At 38.9% G+C, this 13547-nt stretch overlaps 1 protein-coding gene across 7 annotated transcripts in view; it reads right to left on the reverse strand.

Annotated features, from left to right (window-relative positions):
* The window catches only part of ICA1 (islet cell autoantigen 1), a 144508-nt gene that overhangs the window by 42436 nt on the left and 88525 nt on the right, over positions 1 to 13547 (reverse strand). The gene's annotated exons all lie outside the window — the stretch shown is intronic.

Raw genomic sequence — 13547 nt, forward strand, 5'->3', positions numbered from 1 at the left:
AGTGTAAGTCAGGGAAAGATTCCGAAATGTCTATTCTACACATTATTTGATAATAAAATAGAAGGTTTTAAATTTAATATAGCTTCATTAAAAAGGGTGAAGTCATTATTTTGCCCTCGTCCAATTCAAAGCATGACCACATCTTATTTTGGTCAGGAAGAACCAGGCAAGTATTAATTTATCATGCCATTAAACTATGCTGGAGGTAGCGTGAGACATGCTTGGGCTAGCCTGAGAACATGTCTGGGCTGGCCAGCTAGAGGGGTGTGAGACACATGTTGTGCATGCAAGAGACATGTGGAGGCAAGCCCAGTTGTCCCAACAGATCATCCCAGATAGCCTTTGGTCAGCTGACCCCTAGACATGTGAGGGAGCCTGCCATGATCAGCAGAGCCCCTCCCTGACCCACAACTGACTACAGACGCACAAGTGAGTGCAGCAGAGACTAGAATTGCCCTGTCAACCCACAGACTTGGGAGCACTAAGAATTGCTTATTGTTTTAAGCCACTGAGTGTTATGATTGCTTATTTTACAGCATTATTATAGCGATTATTGATCCAAGTGGTAAGGATGTAGGCAGTGAAGGCTTCTGGGATGAGGTGATACCTGAGGTGGGTTTTAAAACATGACTAGGAATACACAGTAAATATATGGTGTTTGCAAGACTGTCTTGTTTACAGGGAAATTCTAGATTTTCAAATTAAAATTTTTTGTGGGGGTGTGAATTTCGCTTTTTTCCTTTACATTAAATATAATCAGTTACTCATAGATATGCTTCTATTCAAGGAGATAAGTTATTTCATTTGTTACGACACAAAGCTCATGAGTTAACATAGTCTGAAATGTGCCCTAATTTAATTTTGTTTGAATGTTGTGAAGTTAATTTTAGAAACCCAGAAGAAGCTTCACACTTGATCGGTAAGTTCTGAAAGGCCATATGCCTTGTGTGTCAACAATGATTATTAAAATACTTAATGCACTGCTGAGTTTCCAAATGCTGACACTTTCCCTGCCAAACAAGGAGGATGCCTCACTATCGGGCATTATGAATACAGTGAAATTCAGTTAGTATTTTGTGCAAATGTCTGCTCCGTAAAACACGTTTCCAACCTCAGTCCAAATACAAAACACCAAGGACACAGTCAAGCATAGGATGCCATAAAGAGTCTAATTTCATACGGCTCATGATATACTTATGTGAAAAATGCTTTGATTATCATTACTTTCAACTCCAGATAAATTATATTCAATTACATAAACATCTTGAGGAGCTCCTGTGGTTTTTGAGGCTCTTTTAAAAAAAACTTCACTCAAATAAATGTATTCTTTATTTATTAACGTGATTTCTGTCGCTCCACCCTTCTCCTCTTATTCTCCAAGCTCTAGGAATGACTATGCATATTCAACCCTCTTTAGTGGAGGTCCCGCCTTCCTAGGCCACAGAAATTCAATTTACTAGAGAAACGATCAATGTCATAACTGCTAAAACTACAGGGCACTTCTCTGTATTTACTCCTCTTCACCTGAAATTCTACCTCTCAGCCCCAACCTAAACTACAGATGGTGAAGCCAAAGCTATTCATCCTCTCAATTCAATCTGGGAAAATTCTTTATATTATTCCACACAAATCTGAGAATAATTTTGTATTTTTTTGTTAAGTATTTTCTTTAACAACAAGCAAAACAATTCTACATATATGTATATATTTATACATAAATACACACACACACATCTGTAATTGATTTCTAGTTTAACTCTGCTATAGTCAGACACTTTATATAATGTCAATTTTTAAAAAGTTTATTCAGAACTGCTTTATGACCCCAAATACGGCTATGGTGGTGATTGTTCCATGTGCACTTGAAAAGAATATGTATTCTGATGTTGTTGGATGGAGTGGTGTATAAATATTAGCTAACAGTAGTTGATAGTGTTATTTAAGTTTTCTATAGCCTTTTTTTTATAGCCTTACTTTTTCTATCAATTACTGAATGAACACTGTTGAAATCTCCCAACTATATTTGTAGTTTTGTCTGTTTCTCCTATAAGTTTTGTAAGTTTTTGCTTCACGTACTTTGATGCTCTATTATCAGGGGCATACACAATTCAGCAAATAATTTTGATGAAGCCAACCTTTTATCATTAGTATCTCTCTTTATCCCTGGTATTAATCCTTGTTCTGAAATCTATTTTGTCTGATATTAATAGAGCACTTCAGATTTCTTTTGATTAGGGTTTGTAATGTATACATTAATCCATCCTTTTAACTTGTGTCTTTATATTTAAAGTGGGTTCTTATATAGACCACTATAGAATTGGATCTTATTTTTTAACCTAGTCTCTAACTCACTTTCTTCATTTCATCTAACAGAATACTATGAGCCTTACAAAATATTATCAACGAGAGAAAATGGGGTTAGTTTGGTGTTTCAGATTTAAAGTAAACCCAATCTGTTTCAGAATAACCACATTTATTTCTAAGTTCTTTACAAACCAACTATACAGTAATCAGTCTAGAATTTGGTTATGACTCAAAGTCTAATTTACTATATTGAATTTTTCAGTTTTATCTTTTTATTCTCTTTTAAAAATAGGACAATATTTGCCTGTTATTTTATTTCTGGCATCTCTTTGATTTCTCAGACTCACTGGGAGTATTTTTGTGCTTGCAGACATGTGTTCTTTCTGGGACATAATTCATCTAAGTCTGGTGACTAACTGTATTTAAATACAACTAGTACACACTACCTCCTTTCATAGACAAGCTTTAACTTTTTCTTAAGAGTTCACTTTCTAACCTTTACAGTTTTAATACCACTTTCCTTGATAGAGATGAAGGTAAAATAGCTTAGTAGCTCTGCTTTCTTCAATTTCATGACTAAGATTAAATCATTTTAAAATGAGTTTTCTAGTTCTGTCCACTGTAAGGGTCTAGAAATAATGGCTAACTCAAAAGTGGTGAGCTCCCCTTAGCACCAGATCACAGCCTCTAAATAGCATGTCCTTCTTAAAGGAAGCAGTGTTCCTTGGTAAAACAGGGAATCCCTAGGCAGTAAAAATAGGTGACACACTTGCCTGCTAACCAAGAGACTGGAGGTTCAAATCCACCTAGAGGTACCTTGGAAGAAAGGCCTGGTGATCTACTTCTAAAAAATCAGCCATTGAAAACTCTACGGAGCACAGTTCTACTTTGAAACATGGGGGGCCACCATGAGTCAGAATCAACTTGAAGGCAGCCAGTACCAAGGGTGTAATAAGTGTCCCAGTCCCAGGGCTGGGACAGAAATGTGTATGATGAGTCTGAAATATTTTGTTGTACTTGAAAACAAGGACATGACTACTGGGGCCATGTCAAAAGGACTCGAGAGTCACTTTAAAGAGCTTCTACTAACAAAAGAAGGGGCAACTTGAGCATCAATAAAGTTAGTATCAATAGTTAAAACATATCGAATACATTAAAATCTATGAGTTCATAATGATACATAAAACAAACAAATGAATAAACAGAAAACAAAAAAAGTCTCATTGGGCACCTGTAGAGACTGCCAGTGCACCAACTCAATATTTTAACAAAGAACCAAATATTTCTCCTGCCTTTCCTACCAAACTGTACTGTACTTCAGAGTAACTTGATAGTTGATAAGAAAAACTCACTCATTACTGAAGCATTCAGACTAATAGATGAAGACCGTATACAAAAGATATTAAGCCGTCTGTTCCCAATGGAGGGCTTGTCCTTTCAAGTAGTTACTTTACGGTCACAACAGTTTAGTTGTTATTAGAATTCTTCACAAACTTCAGAGGTCATTCCCAGTGCTAGCTTTTCTGACACCATTTTTACTTCCAAAGTTCCCCTTTCCCTCTCTGTCCTCATTCCAAGAAATATTATTGAGCACCTACAGTTCCAAGTGCCGGGCTATAAAATTATAGCAGAGAATAAAGCAAAGTCTCTGATTTCAGGTTACAATCTAGTAGGTAAAACTGAACAAGAAAAAACGAAAGTAAATATGTTTGTTAGATGGTGAAAATAAAAGCAGTGTAAGAAAGATATGAGTACAGGGTTGGGAAGGGGTGGTAGAGGACGCTGTTTTATATGAAATAGTCAGGGAAAGGCTTCCTGAGAAGGTGACATCAGAGTAGAGACCTGGAGGAAGTGAGGAAGCAAACCATGCAGGTATCAGGAGGAAAGAGCACTCTGAGCATACAAAACAGGGAATGCAAAGGCCCTGAGGCAGGAGCGTGTTTGGCTTGTTCAAGACCCTGTGGTAGTTCTCTTTAGTTTGTGCCTTTAGTTACATGCCTTATTAAAAAGTGAGCTCGATAACAAATGGATAACGTCATCCTCGTAATCTAACTTGTGATTTTAAAAACTTTTGTATTTTGAAGATCAGCATGACAATAATTTTAATAACATATTTCCACAGGAAACTAATTTGTATTTCCATTTTTTCTTTATTCCTGTGTAATGAATCTAGTCCATGGGAACTAAATGATGATTATGCATACAAAGTTCTCCCACCTATCTTAGTTTCTTATTGCTGCTGTAACAGAAATATCACAAGTGGGTGGCTTTAATGAACAGACACTTATTTTCTCACAGTTTAGGAGGCTAGAAGTCTGAATTCAGGGTGTTGGCTCTAGGGGATGGCACTCTCTGTCAGTTCTGGAGGAAAGTCCCTGTTTCTTCAGCTTCTGTTCCTAGGTTCCTTGGTGATCTTCATGTGGCCTGGCATCTGTCTCCCCCACCCCCCATCTGTACTTCCTTTCTTCTGTGCCTGATCTGTTCTTTTATATCTCAAAAGGGATGGGTTTAAGACACACTTTACACTGACATGGCCTCATTAACATAACAAAGAAAACTCTATTCCCAAATGGGACTGCATCCATGTGTATAGGGGTTAGGATTCCAATGCATTTTTTTTTTGGGGGGGGTGACAATTCAACCCATAACACCACCCATATTGTAAGTTTGGGACTTTCCCCCAATTTGGAAAGAAAAATGAGACAACTCATACTCCATGTACAGAAAAAAAGTAAAAACATCAACTCTTAGCAGCATGATTCTAGAATTCCAGTTAAGAGAATAATACCTTAATACTGGGAGAGAGATACCAAAGAATAAGAATGAGAGGGGTTTTAGAACAAGGCCAGAGAGTGCTCCATGTTCCACTGATACAAGAAAGTAGAGAAATGGCATGATGAACATGACATTGGAGAAAATATTTCCACCGTTTGGAAGACAAAAGGGAGACGGGACCAAATCATGGACCAGATTTGGCACCTCAGCTAATGAAAACGAGTTAGGCAGGGTCAAAGACTGAGAGTGTGGGTCATGGTGGGCAGACTGGAGAGGGGGACAGAATAGAGAGGCAGGTGGATTTGAGGGAGAGGGAAGTTGAAATCAAACAGGGAAAAAAAGAAGCAAAACATAGAGGAAAAAGGGAAAGAATTTGTACATGCTTAGTGCTGTGGTTATGATGGTTAATAACCAGTATTTTTCTCAAAACAAGGAAGATGTGGTTGTCATTTTGCTTCATTTCCTCCTAAGCATGCATTTTGAACCTTAGCAGTTCAGCAATAATAAATAAGCGGTGATAATTTTAGTTTTTTTTTTTTTTTTTAGCTATACTGTTGCTGAATTTTTAGGAGATTAAATTGATTCTTTCAGCTAGCATCCACTACACACGAAAGAAGAACTGTTTATTCAAGACAAGGGTTTTGTAACCACCTGTGTAATCCGGACAAGGAACACATGAAGCCTACTTCATCCCAACTCATTTATAAGAACATGACATGTAACCTTCTTTCAGATGCTTGTTTTCAAATACAAACGAAAAAAAAAAACTAAACTGTGAAATTTCTTCCTTACTCAGCTCTTCGTAAGTTTTTACAACACATTCTGATCACAAAACAAAAACTGAAACGGCATCACATGGGTACAAAAGCCAGCTGAGAGTGGAGTACACCAATGCTTCCGGGTAATTTTCTAGGAATACATAAAATATTGTACTGGACCAACACCCTAACCAAACAATCATCTCAATGATAACCGAGGAGAAGTGGGGCCCAGACCACAATCTATCCACTTGTACAAGTTTCCAGGGAAGAGAGTTGTATCTCTCCTTTGTTTATTCCATCAAATCATTTGTTCCAAGATGGGCCAAGGAGAGGGGAATGAGTGAACACTTATGGAGGGTCTACTGCTGTACGATTTTTTCATACCAAAATTCTTCAAGGTAGGTATAATTATCCTCATTCTTTAGAGGAGAAAAGCCAGGTACAAAATAATTTGCCTAGAAACAACCAATAAGTAGAAGAACCAAGATAGCCCAGGTTGGATTATGTCTCCTCTTGTATGAAATACAAACTCCACAACCATACCTCCCTGTCTGTCTTTGGCCCAAAGGCCTCCTCTCCCACATCGTGCCCCGCCACCCCCCCCGCCCCCGCCCGCAAGCCCTGCAAACTCTGGGCATCCTGAGCTGCCATGTGCCAACCACACTATGCCAAACCTACCTACCTCCAGGCTTTTGCATAGTTCCTCTGCCTTCTTGTCCACGTGGTAACTCTTACTCACCTTTCAAGTTTCTGTTGAAAGAACGCTGAGAACCCTTTTCCTGTAAGGCTCCCCAGCAAAGTTAGCAGCTTCTTCCTCTCCGCTGTCAGAGCCCTTTGCAAACACTCTTATGACACAAAACTATGGTAAGTGTAACTGTTTCCATCTATACTCAGTTACCTTCTGGATTATAAATTTTATAAGGGTGGAAAGCTAGGGCTAAATGCCTCGCAGGTAGCTGGTGCCCAAAACGTAGAATGAATGAATAAAGGATACCAGAATGAATGAGCAGGCCTTGCTTTTCTCACTACCTAACGTTGTTCTTTCAGAGTATTCACATGCTGTTTGCTGAGTTACTGTTAGGCTTACCCAGACACCATTCCTCTTCTTCATTACTATCACCATTCACTGATTAGGTATACACATACCTGCCTATATTCTCACCACACTCCTACAGAATACTTTTGTTATTATTTCTATTTCACAGAGCGGGAAACCGGGTTTTAGAACAACTAGGTAACTTGCTCAAGCTTACCGTATTCAGCTAGTCAGTTAAAAAAAAACAAAAACAAAAACAAACCCATTGCCCTCAAGTTAATTCTGATTCATAGAGATCCTACAGGAGAGAGTAGAACTGCCCCATAGAGTTTCCAAGGAGCGCCTGGTGGATCTGAACTGCCAACCTTTTGGTTAGTAGCCATACCACTTAACCACTACACCACCAGGTACTAGTCAGTACCTACTAGTCAATAAAAAAAGTCCAGTCTCATTTCACTGAATCACTTTGCCTCCCCAATTGTACAGAACAGAACCTTGGACCAGTGAGATGAACTGCATATTACCCAGAACGAGATTTTCAGCACTTCACCTAGCATTCTTTTCCTTGCCACTTTGCCAACATAAAATATTCTAGTAAAAATATATTATTAATTATATTTTTATATATTATATTATTAAAATATAAAAATATTCTAATATTTTAAGAGTATGTGATTCTGGCTTCTTGTTTTAAAATACAAACTATTACAATGCAATTAAATCCACAGACGTGGGAACAAAGAGCAAAAGGTCTTTTATTTTCAAGCCTTGGCAAGTTGAAATAAATACAGTTAAAATCGTTCACAACCATGTAGTTCTGAATAGAATATGCAGATATATTTCAGATAAATTTTGCCAGCTATCACACTGTCCCCAAGATTCTTGGTGTTGTTCAGCTGGTGAATTTTTTTTCCTGGTTTCTGTTTTTAACTTAAGAAACCAATTCTGTCATCAGAAAATTCAACGAACTGGGTTCACTTCCTCTTTCATGTCGTTAGTAAAAGTATTAACTTGGGTCACAAGACTGAGCCCTGGGCACCCGATTTATTACCACCCTCTAATCTGACATTAGGAGCTTGGCTGCTAACTAAAAGGTCGCAGTTCGAATCCACCAGCTGCTCCTTGGAAATCCGATGGGTCAGTTCTACTCTGTCTTACAGGGTCGCTATGAGTTGCAATTGACTTGATAGCGGCAGGGTTGGTTTTTTAAAATCTGACATTAGAATGGGCTCAGACAATGGGCTCAAACATAGCAATGATTGTGAGGATGGTGCAGGACTGGGCAGTGTTTTGTTCTGTTGTACACAGGGTGGCTATGAGCACTTCACAACAACAACAGATCCAAGATGTGCACATTTCAGGAGACAGTAAAAAAGGCTACGATAGTGTTTACTTATTTAATTTTTTTATCCTACTGTTATTTCTTGTACTTTATATGATTTTTCAAAATAGGTCACTGTTTCTTTTATTTGTATTACTTTGTTTTGATCATTTATTTGTGTCTAAGTGTCATATGAAAGACTGGAGACTTTCAACTTGCTGTATCCCTTGGCTGCCCAAGCTAAGCTTGCTTGTACTTGACATTTTATAAATATATAATTTATATTTATATATACACAGACACACATATGTATTTATTATGCTGTAAATAACCATAACTCTCACAAACAAATCATCAACCAATAAATAAATAGGTGAACTGATCTGCGAAAAATTATCCTCTTTTGGAAATAGTGTTTATTTACTCTATTCTAGTTATTGTCAGGTTGATTCTGACTCATGGCGACCCCATGTGTGTCAGAATAGAACTGTGCTCCATAGGGTTTACAATGGCTATTATACCGGATGTAGGTCACCAGGCCTTTGTCCTGTGGTGCTTTGGAAAGTGAATGGGGAAACAGATTAGGCTGTGCCCTTTTTTGCTCCATTTTGAGGTCCTAGCGTTCCAAAATGTGGTTGATCTGGGTGCTCAGGAGCATCTGAAAAGACTGATTCACAGACAATGCCATTATTGGTTAGCTAGAACACTGAGGAGAAATCCAGACTCTGCAGTCTGCACACAAGCCCTTCATGATATGGCCCTGGTCCACCTTCCTACCTTCACCTTTGGTTGTTCCTTCTTATATTTTTTCCTCCAGCAAAACTAAACTACATACAATCTCCCATCTCATAAAGGGGTTGTTCCCCCATTGTTGTCATATTTTTTCTCCTTCATTGGCCCTTCAAAATTCAGCCTGTACTATTTCTTCTAGGAAGCCCACCTCAATCTCTAAGTTTGACTTCAGGTGCTCCACTTTTGAGATCCTACAGAACCTGGTTATATACCTCTACTACCTAATGTGACACTACATTATCTGATTACTGTTACTTTTATTATTTGTCTTCTTCTATATGGAGCCCTGGTGGCACAGCGGTTAAGAGCTTGGTGGCTAACCAAAAGGTCAGCATTTCAAATCCACCAGCCATGCTTTGGGAACCCTATGGGGCAGCTCTACTGTGTTCTGTAGGGTTGTTGTGAGTCGGAATCGACTTGATGGCAACAGGTATATGCTCTAGGGAGTCTGAGGTAGGTCCATATTTGATTTTGTTACACCAGTATTGATTGTTGTTGTTGTTGCTCTTAGGTGCCCTCGAGTTGGTTCCAACTCATAGCAACTCTACGTACCACAGAGCGAGGGGAGAATGCAACATTGTCCACTTCTGTGCCATCCTCATAATCGTTATTATTGATAGTAGGTGCTAAAAATGCTTTTCAAAAGAATGGTTTTTAAGCTGGTGCACATCATCTATCTTGGGGCTGTACCTTCTGTTTTTAGTCTGATGACTAGCATTCTGTCACCTATTGTGGTCTTTTTTTTTTTTTTTTAAAGAAGACACTGTTGCAGCAACTGTATGCCAAGAAGGAAGCTGTTGCAGCTCCTTCAACTTCCCGGTAGTCTAAATCTTCAAAATATTTTCTATGTCGATGTTCAATACACTTCTGCAGCATTTCTTTGTTTCTTCTTGTTGGAGATCCCCTCACTCCAATTTGCTCTACTATCACCTGTTCTGGAAACATGGGCTGTGTTCTTTGTATCCACCTGATCCATTAAAATTCTGCCAGTGATGACTCCTTTTGTCATCCTAGGCCTGATAACATTCTAGACGTTCAGTATTGATGAGCAAGTGTCTTTATGTCTGAGGCTGCTAGCCATCCATCAAAATCCATTCACCCTTCTATATTTTCCAGACTCCCCCGAAAATACATGTGGCCATGGGACAAAGTATTTTCCAAGGTAATGTAAACAAGAGCAACAAGCACCATTTCCAAGCTTGCCCATAAAACCTTCCCACACATGCTCCTGGCTGCTCTTTTCCTTTTCTGGTTGACTGGGATGGCCACACCCAGGGAACATTGGAAGACATGTGTTGAGGGGGTTGAAGCTGCTGTCAGCCTGGGTCTTTAAATGAATTCTTAGAGAAGAGCTACCTCATCAGTCTGGACACCTGCCCAGGACTATTTGATGAGCAAAAAGAAAAGCTTCTGTTGGGTTAAATCATGCTGTTTTGGGTGTCTCTTTGTACTGTAGCTTAGCTTGCCCTACTTACAACAGGGAAGGCTTCAAGAAGGGCTAATTAAATGACCTAAGATACTAGACATAATGTTGCAGGTAGGTTAAAGTCTAACAATCCTACTGACAGCTGACAGTCAAAGATTTGTCATTTGCATTATTGACTTGATCATCAATAAGAATGTCATCAAAAGTATCGGGTGATTACTGAAGAGTTCAAAAACTCTCAAAGTTCATTATAGTGCCACTACATTCTTAAAGAATGCTGAATAGCAAGTATTTTGGTAGGGAGAGGCACTGAGTGAAAGGGGGGTGAAGCTGAAGATAGTGAGACTATTAGAAAATTCTTCAGTGTTTGCTCTTGGCTACTAATCGAAAGGTTGGTGATTCTAACCCACCTAGCCAGCACCTCAGAAGAAAAGGTCTGTAGATCTGCTTCCATAAAGATTACAAACAAGAAAACCTTATGCAGCTCAGTTCTACTCTTTAACTCAGGAGTTGCCATAAGTGGAATTGACTTGACAGAAAAAGGTTTGGTTTGGTTTTCTTAAGATGTTTACTTCGCTGATAAAATAAAAGGAGCTAGTTATTTTGCTGGCTTTCTCTGCATTCAGAATCAAAGGGCTTTTAACTTCTATTAGCAAGGTCACAGTCGTGCATTCCAAACTGGTAAATGTGGTCCAGTCTCAAAGAGCAAAGTGCTCAGGTGCACTCTGAAGAGCTTTCATTTCCTATGGACCATATGTGTCTCTGTCAGTTTCTGGTGAAGTAACATGGAGCCTTAACTTACATACATCAAAGCCTGGGGCATTCCAGGCTCTAAGAGAACTAGAGAGAGGGCAAGCACACTGCTTTCTGCTCCAGCTGTACTTTTTATCAATAGGATGCAACACGCTCAGCCATGAAAGGGCTCTGCTCTTTACTTTGAAGTAATAGCTGAATTCATATCATGGATCATTTTGTTGAGAAGTGGAACAGTGCAAAAAAAAAAAAAAAAAGGAAATTCCTTGGGGAATATATCACAAAATAAAAAATCACAAGATCGCTTTCTCTCTTCCTACGTCACTTAAAAAATAATTCCTTTAAATACATTTAGGTTTGGAGAAGTAATTCATACTTTAAATAACACCTAATGACCTATTGTTTATTAAAAACCTATTGTGTGTTCCTGAGGAATACAGAGAAGACAAAGTTGGTTAACTTCTCAGTGACCTTGCAGGGAGATGGGCAAGATTTGCAAATCATCCTTAACACTGTTTTGGAAAAACCGTTTTTAAATATGAAAGTTAAAAAAAAAAGGGGGGGGGGGAAGAGAATAGGAAAAGAGATAAATGAAAAGAGTTCTATACTTCCTTTGGTTATAAAGCCGAATAAGTCAGTTCAAATAGTTATTCAAATCTAAATAACACTAAGAGTTAAAACTGATTCAAAATAAAACTGAAATTTAGCCCTGATCTTTTAAGAATTATAATCGAACTTATGAATGTGCCTAATGTATAAAGTGCAGAGCAGACATATGGAGTTTTAAATACAATGATAAGTTTAACTATATTCATGTATCTGTCCATTGACTGATTGATGAATGCTTATTATGAACCTCTTCCAGGCTTGGTGCGATGGTTCTCAAGGTGTGGTCTCCAGGCCAGCAACATCACCTGAGAACTTGTTAGAAATGCAATTCTCAGGCCCCACCCCAGACCTGTTGAACCAGAAATGGGGAGGGGGCCCAGCAAACTGTTAAAGCAAGCCCTCGGGTGATTCTGTTGTATGCTAAAGTTTAAGAACCACTGGCCTAGAGGGAAAAGGCTAAGAAATGGTCTTTGAAGTCTGGGAAACTGGGGTTCAAAGGATTAAATTTATATTTATTGCCTCTGTGACCTGGAATAAGTCATTTAATCCAAGCCTTAACTTCCAAATAAGTAAACACAGTACCTTTCAGGGCTGTTAGGATAAAATGAGGAAATGTATACAGACGGTATCTATAATATATATACATCATATACAGAGGCTGGCAGAACAGTTACACGAACACAAAAAAAAACCAGGGAACAAAGTAGAAAGTGTTAGGTGGCATATAAAATCTTAGGTGATAACATGAAATACTCTGGGAGATTGGAAAAGTGGAGAAAGTAACATTTGAATGGGTCTTTAAAAAGGTGGGGGAAGATTTTGGGCAAGGGCAGATGAAGGGAAACCAGCAGGAGGAGGCAGGGAATCATGGGATAAATAGTTTAGTTAATGAGACAACAGTAGGGTAACCACATAATTTATTGTCCAAATAGGGACACATTTGTGAGTGAAAGAAGGCATCATTAATAGTTAAACTGTGACAACACCGTCCCAGGCACACCAATCATACTTGTGAGTGAAAGAAGGCATCATTAATAGTTAAACTGTGACAACACTGTCCCAGGAACACCAATCATATGGTCTCCCTGGAGAACAGGCTGCTGGGAATATGTGTACTGAAAACAGGGTCAAAGAGTGGGCTGTATTCATATAGTGAGGGGCCCCTATTGACAGGCTAAGGCTTCATTTTTTAAGCAACAGGGAGCTACAGGAAACCCCGGTGGTGCAGTAGTTAAGAGCTACAGCTGCTTACCAAAAGGCTGGCAGTCCGAATTCACCAGGTGCTCCTTGGAAACCCTATGGGACCGTTCTACTCTGTCTTATAGGGTCACTAGGAGTCAAAATCAACTTGATGGCAAAGAGTTTGGTTTTGGGGAGCTACTGAAGGTTCTGAGCAGGGAAACTACCACAGTAGTTTTTTTGGAAGATTACTTTGGCAGCTCTTACTAGAATGCCATGAGAATGGAAAGGAGGAAATAGATGAGAGAGAGTGAGTTCAGCGTAGAAATGATGAGACTGAGAAAGTAGATAAATGAGTCGCAAAGTAAATGGAAAAAAATGAACCTGAAGCAAAGATTTCAAACCCAAGTCAACAAAAACAAGGAGGTCAAGAGAAGAGGCAGGTCAGGGAGGAAGTATCAAGAATTCACAATCAGATATAACATATTCAGTGTGATGGGATCTACCACATACAACTTGTGACTAGCTCCCAAGATGCCACTGAGATGGGGGAGTACAATGACTAGTTGGAGACACATTTTTATTTCAGTG

The sequence above is a fragment of the Loxodonta africana genome, chromosome 8 (assembly GCF_030014295.1).
Source record: "Loxodonta africana isolate mLoxAfr1 chromosome 8, mLoxAfr1.hap2, whole genome shotgun sequence".
NCBI lineage: Eukaryota > Metazoa > Chordata > Mammalia > Proboscidea > Elephantidae > Loxodonta > Loxodonta africana.